The 10,000-nt window shown below is 37.7% G+C and overlaps 1 protein-coding gene across 2 annotated transcripts in view; it reads left to right on the plus strand.

Annotated features, from left to right (window-relative positions):
- Window positions 1–10,000, plus strand: part of LOC115220299 (branchpoint-bridging protein-like) — a 73,329-nt gene that overhangs the window by 58,362 nt on the left and 4,967 nt on the right. The window lies entirely within an intron of this gene.

Consider the following 10,000-nt stretch of genomic DNA (forward strand, 5'->3'; position numbering starts at 1 on the left):
TGTATATATGTATATATATAGATATATGTATGTATGTATGTATATATGCAGACAGATATGTGTGTGTGTATATGCATATGTGTGTATATGCATGTGTGTGTGTGTGTGTGAACTTACATAAATACAGTGCACATGTTATGCATGTTATTGCTGTGACCAGTTGTACATGTCTGTCTCATATCCATTATAAAATTTTTTTGCTAATAATACCCTCATCACCACCACCGCCACCACCACCGCCACCATCACTCTCATCAACATTGTCATTGTTGTTGTCACTTCCACTATCACCACACACGTACACACACACACACATGCACAGACACAAGTATGTATATATATGTGTGTGTGCGCGTTGTGTGTGTGTGTGTATGTATATGTGTGCTATGCATGGATATATATATATACACATATAAATATATTATACATATATATATATATATATATATATATATAATATATACACACACATATATATATTTATATATACATACATATATATATGTATATATATGTATATATATATAAATACATATATATATGTATGTGATGTTATGTATGTATGTATATGTATATATATATATATATATATATATATATATATATATATATATATATATATATATATAATACACATATATATACATACAATATATATTTATAGTGAGATAAATAGATAGATAGATAGTTAGATAGGTAGATAGGACAGGATAGATCTGTACATGTATGTATGGGTATTTGTGTGTCTATCTTCCTTTGATGTATTTTGGCAAAGGATGAACACATTAGTGAGAAAGCCAATAAGCCAGTCCTGTTTGACAAAAGTACTATGCAATATTTGTTCTGCACCAAGTAGCAGACACGCCTTTGTCAGTGTCACTGCAAGAAACACATTAAATCAATGATTGATCTGTTGTAAACCTGTAACCAGCAATACAACTGTGATCTAAAGTAAAATAAAATAAAGCTGGCCGTGTTGTTTCAGGTCTCTGTTCATTCACTGATGTCGTTTTTGTTCTCTTAAACACATTGGATGGAAATTGGAACACTTCAGGCTTGTCCATGTTCCAACACCCAACATTAATTAAAACCCATTAGTGCCCATAGTCCATTCTTTAGGACCAAAAGGATAATCCATCATATTTCTGTAACACCTGTATTTTCCTGAGATACCTTTAGTTAGTCTTCAAGACTGGGGTGCCTTTCACATATTGTAATAAAACTTTCTTTTTTATATTTAGTATCAGATAAAAAAACAGATTTTTCGTAATAAATTAAATAAAAAACGTTTGGGCCCTAATGGGTTAACAGCAGCAAACCTTGCTTTCAACACTCAGGATTATTTCATGCTCAGAATTGTCAAAGTAAGGGATAAACTATGTGCCCCTGGACGAAATGCTTTGCGGTGTTTCGTCTGCTGCTGTGTTCTGAGTTCAAATTCCGCCGAGGTCGACTTTGCCTTTCATCCTTTCGGGGTCGATAAATTAAGTACCAGTTACGCACTGGGGTCGAATGTAATTGACTTAATCCCTTTGTCTGTCTTGTTTGTCCCCTCTGTGTTTAGCCCCTTGTGGGTAGTAAAGAAATATATGTACCCCTGAAGTTAACTGTCACGACAGTGCCTCCTTCAAAAATGCTTCCTGCAATTTCCCAACCCTATTCCTGGTCTGCCAGTCTACCATTTCCTCTCTATGATCCTTTCATTGTTCCCTTTTCTATCTTTTTGTAGTTTTCTCCTGTCCAAGTTCTATGCAAGGATTTTAGGATTTTTTTTTTTTTTTTTTTTTTTTCTTTATTTGAATTAGGTTTGCTTTTTTGGCCCTCTTTTAACCTTTTCTCACAAGTTGTAGTGCATCTGAACGTTGTCGACGATATGTTAGTCATCATCATCGTCACCACCACTACAGCCATGACCACTACCAACATCATCATCATCATTGCCATCACCACTACCACCACCATCATCATCATCATTGCCATCACCACCACCACCATCACCACCACTAACACCACCACCATCATCACTACTACAACCATTACCACCACCACCATCATCATCATCATCATCACCATCATCATCATCACCATCATCATCACCACCACCACCAACACCACCACCATCACCATCATCATCATCATCATCATCATCACCACCACCACCACCATCGCCATCATCATCATCATCACCACCACCACCACCACCACCACCACCATCACCACCACCACCACCATCATCATCATCACCACCACCACCACCACCACCACCATCATCATCATCATCATCATCACCATCATCATCATCATCACCATCATCATCACCACCACCACCACCACCACCACCATCGCCATCATCATCATCACCACCACCACCACCACCATCACCACCACCACCATCATCATCATCATCACCACCACCACCACCACCATCACCACCACCACCACCACCACCATCATCATCATCATCATCATCATCATCACCACAACCACCACCACCACCATTATCATCATTAAGGTGGTGAATTTACAGAATGTTGGACAAAATGCTTAGAAGCCTTTTTACCCGTCTTTTCATTCTGAGTTCAAATTCTGCTGACATTGACATTGGCTTCTGGGCCAAGAAATGCTATTTTCCCAATATGCTCTACTTTCATTTTCATTCCTATTATTCCCAACCAATTTCCAAATTCCTTTTTTTTTTTCTTTGCTCACCCTACCTTGGCTACCAATGCACTTTGACCTCAGAGTTTTGATTTCTCCTCACAGCTTCACATTGCATCATTTTTTTCTCCTTCTTTTGTGATGATTTTTCTCTCACCATGGCAAGCAATGTCTATGATTTGGCACAATTCTTCTTCCTTATCTACCATCTCCTCAGCATTCAATTCTATGATCACACTGGTTCGTGAAGTCCCAAAAGATCTTTACATTTTGCCATTTTCTTCCATACCTTTTGGCTTGGGCTCATATCTTTTTCTCTCTTTCCAAACCAAAACTTGTTACATAGTTCCCACTGGACCATTTTGATGACATTGTCATGCCTTCTCTTTTATTCTTCCCAGGCCCATTTGCTGCATTTGCTTAAAACATGCCATGCTGTCTCTCCAGTTTTACGATATACTCTGCAGTTGTCAGGTTCTCCTGATTGGTCAGTTTTGTGCTTGATGTAGTTTCTTCCGCAGAATCGTTAGCTGGGCTAAAGGCTTAGTAGCATTTCGTCCGTCTGTATGTTATGAGTTCAAATGCCATGAGAGTCGACTTTGCCCTTCATCCTTTTTGGGGTCAATAAAATAAGTAGCTGTTGATTTATCCCTTGCACAAAACTTGCTGGTGGTAAGGTCCTTAGATACTAAGAACCTTATTATTGTTACGTTCTGAGTTCAAATTCTACCGAGGTCGACTATGCCTTTCATCTTTTCAGGGTCAATAAATTAAGTATCAGTGAAACACTGGGGTCATGTAATCGACTAGTCCTCTCCCCTAAAATTTCAGGTCTTGTACCTTTAGCAGAAGGGATCATCATCATCATCATCATCGTCATCATCATCATCATTATTCTCAGTTGCCCTTGTGACTCAATACATCACATATGCTGTTTCCCATCCAGCTCTTTGTTATCAGTCCTTACAAGCCAAGACCAACCTTCTTTCCACTTGTTCCACACCTCTCACAGAGCTGTATTATTCCACCAATATGAGGCTTGCTGCTGGACTGGAACTTTGCTCCATCCTTAGAATTAGATGTTGGCTTGCAATAGGATTCCAATGCATTTACTTGCTACCTCATAGCTCTCTCTCTCTCTCTCTCTCTCTCTCTCTCTCTCTCTCTCTCTCTCTCTATCTATCTATCTATCTATCTATCTATCTATCTAGCTTGCAGTCTTTCTCTCTGTGTAACAAGAATTAAAAGTTAAGTTTTTCCACAGAAATCCTTTAGTATAATAATGCGCTTATCGTATGCAGTGCAGTGCTGGGGGGGGGGGGGCACTACTCCTCCTTGGGGAAAGCTAAAGTGGGGAATAGAAAGTAGCAATGAAAGATAGTCGTGTAAGCCAAAGGGACATGCATAGCTGAGAGAATAAAGCAAAAAAGAGAGTAAAGCAATCAGTAAAACATCCATAAAGAGGGAAGGGTGGATGGGCATGTCAGATGCAGTATTGGTGAATTTTGGGAAGTGGTGAATTTTAGAAGAATGCAGTGTCCTGACATCAAATGACTGATGCAGGTAGTTTGTTCTATATTTTGATAATTCTGGGTGTAAAAAAATGTTTCTGAAAATCATTGGTGCTGCCTTATTTTTTGGTTTTATAAGGGTGTCTCCAAGTGGTAGAGATATTGGATTCAAAACAAGGTGGCCAAAATTGTTGGAAAGATGTTGGGTAATCTTGTGGTCTTCTACCGAATCAGCTGCTTAACATTCAGACTTTTGTGTGTCAATGCCCAGAGAAGCAATATGCTCAAGTGTGTAGGTCTAATTAGAATTTTAGTCACCTCTTCCATTAATAACTCAATTAACCCTTTCAATATCAACCCGGCTGAGACTGCCTCTGGCTCTGTAGCACAAATGTCTTGTTTTCAGAAATCTTCCACCAAACCTTAGTCACGATTTATGTTCCTAACCCTAGCTTAATGATAACTAAGTTATCTCACTAAATTCTTTGTTATATTTAAAATTAATTGTAAGAAACACAGAGCATCTCAACAGAAATATGGTAACAAAAGGGTTAACAAATGATTAATTAAACCCTTTTCATACCAACCTGGCTTAAACTGCTTCGTGTTTTGTAGTGCAAATGTCTTGTTTTCAAAAGTTCTGAATTAAAATCTTCCACCAACGATCACGCTCAGATGGTGCTTTTAACGTTCGACTGACATGGGTACCAAGCAAGCGGTACTGTCATCGGCCATGTCAGCGATTTTGATTTCACTTGCCTCAACAGGTCTTCACCAGCAAAGTTTATTATCCAATGAATGAAGGGTACTCATACGTGGGCTGGTTATACACCATTGGCATAGGCCATGGGTTATGGTCTTGGCTTGCCAGGTTTTCTCAAGCACAGCCTATCTCTAAAGGTCTCAGGGTTGATAAAATAGTACCAGTTGTGCATTGAGGGTCAGTGTAACCCTCTCCCACCAAATTTTAGGCCTTGTGCTTTTAGTAGAAACGAATATTAATAAAAGACAGCGAACTTGCAGAATCGTTAGCGTGTGAGAGGACAAAATACTTAGTGGCATTACTAGCAAGCTCCTTAGGTTCTGAGTTCAAATTTCACTGAGGTTGACTTTATCTTTCATCTTTTTGGAGCTGATAAGTACTGGGGTCAATGTAATCAAACAACTCCCTTCATCTAAAACTGTTTGCCTTGTACCAAAATTCAAAACAATTATCGTTATTATTATTAGGGGTAAGTTTAAGGCGGCAAGCTGGCAGAATCTTTTAGCACACTGGACGAAATGCTTCATGGTATTTTGCCAGTTCAAAATCCACTGAGGTCAACTTTGCCTTTCGCCCTTTCGGGGTCGATAAATTAAGTACCAGTTGCATACTGGGGTCAATCTAATTGACAGGCCCCCTCCCCAAAATTTAAGGTGTTTTGCTGGCAGAACTGTTGGCTCACTGAACAGAATGCTTTGCAGTATTTCATCCATATTTATGTACTGTGTTGAAATACCACTTTACCTTTTCATCCAATCAGGCTCGATAAAATAAGTACCAGTTGCGTACTGGGGTTGATGTAATCGACTAGACACTCCCTCCCCCCAGATTTCAGACTTTGGGCTTTTAGTAAAAAGGATTATCAGTGCTGTATCTCAGACCATTGAACCTGTTGGGGCAAAACCAGGTTTTACCAGGTGCGAACGTCACATATCTTCAATATCGTTCGACTTGCTAGAAATAGCTGCTAAATTCCCTTCTAACCACACACTATCATATTGTAAAAGGAAGGGCAGATTGTTTAAAGTAATCCTGGAGTCAATGTCTGAAACGAACATAGGAAAGAATTCTTTGATCAAGTTGTGCTTAATTCGAGTTAGCCTGGGGTTAAACAGCAATAGGCTTTCCCTCTCCTCCCCCCCACGCCTCCTTTCTTCGAGGAATGGGTCTATTGGAACGATAGACTTTTGTTCCCCTCAACGACAAACCAATTAATTCACTTTTAATTTTTCTACTCGTTAATTATCGATAGAGACCACCCATCACTGCTTTTATCCGCTTTTATTTTATTCTGACCAGCGTATTATATCATATTTTCCTAATAATAATATCTTTATACTTTAATATTAACATAAATTGTATATATTTTTTCACCCGTTATCACATTTTGCTTCAATTAACAAGAATTATTAAAGGGAAGTAACTTGTATTAATTGTTTCACACATTACCTCCCTTATTAATTTTGTGTTCACCTTCCACATAGAAAAAGTTATCCTTTCAGCATTCTTTTGTTTTTGTTATTGTTCTTGTTCATGCTACATCCCTTACCTTATCGTGCATGGCCCTCGTTTTTTAAGCCAGAAAGATTTGTGATTTAAGAGCTACAATGTTGAGCAGGTTTAGGGGTAAATGTTTATATAAGTATGGCTACATTTCTGTGACTGGAATCCTTAAAAAAAAAGACAGGAAAAGTACATATATTCGTGTATGCACTCGCTCTCTCTTCTCAGCCACATGGTTCCAGGTTCAATCCCACTGCGTGGCCCATTGGGTTACTGTCTTCTACTGAAGCCTCGAGTCGACTAAGATTTTGTCAGTGGATTTGATAGACAGAAATGTGTGTGTGTGTTTGTCTTGGTGTTTGTCCCTCACCACCACTTGACAACCATTGGGTGTGTGTTTACATCCCCGTAAGTTAGTGACTTAATAAGAGCGATCACTAGAATAAGTATCAAATGGTGCTCCAGCATGGTCACAATCTAATGACTGAAACAAAAGAAAGATGAAAATAAAGATTACGTATATGTGTGTGTGTTTATATATATATAGAATAAGAAAATTTTAGTGGTGAGGCTACTCCATGTGAAGTACAACTGTTTTTTGTGCTCGTTTATGAGCTAAGGAGTAATAAAATTTTTAGTAGAAGATAAAAATTTCAGTTGTCAGTAATTTACATCCAATCTATATATCTATATATAATATATATATATATCTAGTATATTGATCTATATATATATAATAATATATTTATATATCTAGGCGCAGATGGCTGTGTGGTAAGTAGCTTGCTAACCAACTACATGGTTTCCAGGTTCAGTCCCACTGCGTGGCACCTTGGGCAAGTGTCTTCTACTATAGCCTCGGTCCGACCAAACCTTTGTGAGTGGATTTGGTAGGCGGAAACTGAAAAGAAGCCCGTCGTATATATGTATATATATATATGCATGTGTGTGTTTGTGTGTCTGTGTTTGTCCCCCTAGCATTGCTTGACAACTGATGCTGGTGTGTTTATGTCCCCGTTACTTAGCGGTTTGGCAAAAAAGACCGATAGAATAAGTACTGGGCTTACAGAAGAATAAGTCCTGGGGTCGAGTTGCTCGATTAAAGGCGGTGCTCCAGAATGGCTGCAGTCAAATGACTGAAACAAGTAAAAGAGTAAAGAGTAAAGAGTATATATGGGTACAGGATGTCACCAACTGTGTAAGCAGCATGAAGTATGAAAACAAATTAGCTAAATACACAAACAACAGGAGAAAAATGGAAAACAGGACAAGTAAACAGAGAGAAAGGACCCTTCATCAGTTGTCGGCTGTCTACCTACTCCTTGTTTCGAGCATTCAACGACAATTTGAGTCTTCAAAGAAAGTTGATCCCATAAATTCTAAAATAAAATTTAGGATTTATGAAGGGTCAAAGCTGGGTACAAAAACAGGACATTGGAAACTTACAAGGAAACCGAATGAAAATAAAGGTGGAAGGACATTAGACTATGTGTGTGTGTGTGTGTGTGTTTATATTATATATATATATATATATATATAATATTGATGTTGCAGGCCAGGATGTTGCAAAAGGACATGAAGGCCTGCAACATCATATTAGCGGTTGGGAGGCAGTTGCCGGCAACCGTGGAGACTGGCGACGTACCGTAAAAGAGGGAATACAAAGGAGTGACAGAGAGAGAGAGAGGAGAAATGGAAAGACAAGAGAAGACGTCAACAAGAAACTATGGCATTACAACCAGCCATTACAACAGTCTTCGCTACATTTGCGGTACCTGCCAGAGGGAATGTTTGTCCAGGATAGGACTACACAGCCACAGCAGGAAATGTATCAGGACATGAAATGTAAAAGCCGGACTAAACTACTTTATGCGCAACTCCATTGTCTCCCGAGACAAAAAGGATGCCAACAACAATATATATGTTGTATAATATTTTATTTTGGTCGAATTAGTCTCTTGCTACTTTGAGTTTCACCTGTAGATGCACAGAATGTTGGAGCAAGTTATAATTGTCATAACCTACCTGAAGAGCCTGGGGAAATGAAGAAGAGCATGAGACTGATTCAACTAAAATATAATCTTTTCTACTATAGGTACAAGGCATGAAATTTGGGGGGAGGGGCTAGTTGATTAGATTGCCCCAGTACACAACTGGTACTTAGTTTATCGACCCCGAAAGGATGAATGGCAAAGTCGACCGCTGTGGAATTTGAACTCAGATTGTAAAGACAGATGAAATACCGCTAAGCATTTCACCTGGTGTGCTAACGTTTCTACCAGCTCACCACCTTTCAACCAAAATATAATACATTACTAATTGCTACTGTGCTATTGATTTCTCTTTTTTCTGACAGTTAACTCTAAACAGGTATGTGTGTGTGTGTGTGTGTGTGTGTGTGTGTGTGTGTATATATATATATATATATATATATGCGTGTGTGTGTGTATATATATATGTATATTAACCAGCACAAGACTATATCCATTAGTAACAGAACCAAAAGAGAAAAAATGTGGTCGACCTAACTGTGATACATGCCCCCACCTTTTGGAGGGTTCAGAATTCCACTTTAAACAAGGTGAAATATTTCAGATTAAATCAAATTTCACCTGTGCCTCGGAAAATCTAATCTATGCCATTACATGCTTAGGGTGTGGTAATAATTATATTGGCCAAACAGGAATATTACTCCGTTGAAGAACCACTCTCCACAATGAACAAATCCGCCACCAACAATACAGACAGATACAGGTCAGCGAACACATAGAAAGGTGTGCTAGGAATCTTAATCCTAATTTCCTAATTTTTCCGTTCTATCAATGTTCACAGATCACCTCAGTACAACAAAGAATGAGTAAAGAGGCAACTTTCATCAATAAATATAGCCAATCCTCAGTCAAACCGTCCAACCCATGCCAGCATGGAAAGCAGATGTTAAACAATGATGATGATGATATGTATATATATATATATATATGTGTGTGTGTATATATAGTATATATATATATATATATATATATGTATATATATATGTGTGTCTGTATATTTATGTGTATATATATATATATGTATATATATCTGTATATATATATATATGTATGTATATATGTGTGTGTGTGTGTATGTATATATATATATACTACAAAATTAGAAATTGGAGAAACATACTTAAATCAATAAAACATCAACTATCAGATGATACCCAATCAATACTTTATTACACCATTACATATCAGTAAAGGCATTATACAAAATATATAGTAAATATAAATAGACAAGGAAATAGAAATATAAAATATAAAATATAATATACCTATCTAGCAGTATATTGGATATATGTTATCCCATGGTGGGTTGAATTTTTCAGCCCCTATCTCATTTTATAACCTATATATATATATATATATATATATATATAATACATGTACAATATGTGTACACACATACATATACCATCCTCCTCCTCATCATCATTTAGTGTCTGTTTTCCATGCTGGCATGGGTTAGATGGTTTGACTGGAATTTGCAAGCTGGAGAACTGCACCAGGTTCTAATCTGATTT

This window comes from Octopus sinensis, linkage group LG16, assembly GCF_006345805.1.
Source record: "Octopus sinensis linkage group LG16, ASM634580v1, whole genome shotgun sequence".
In the NCBI taxonomy this organism is placed as follows: domain Eukaryota; kingdom Metazoa; phylum Mollusca; class Cephalopoda; order Octopoda; family Octopodidae; genus Octopus; species Octopus sinensis.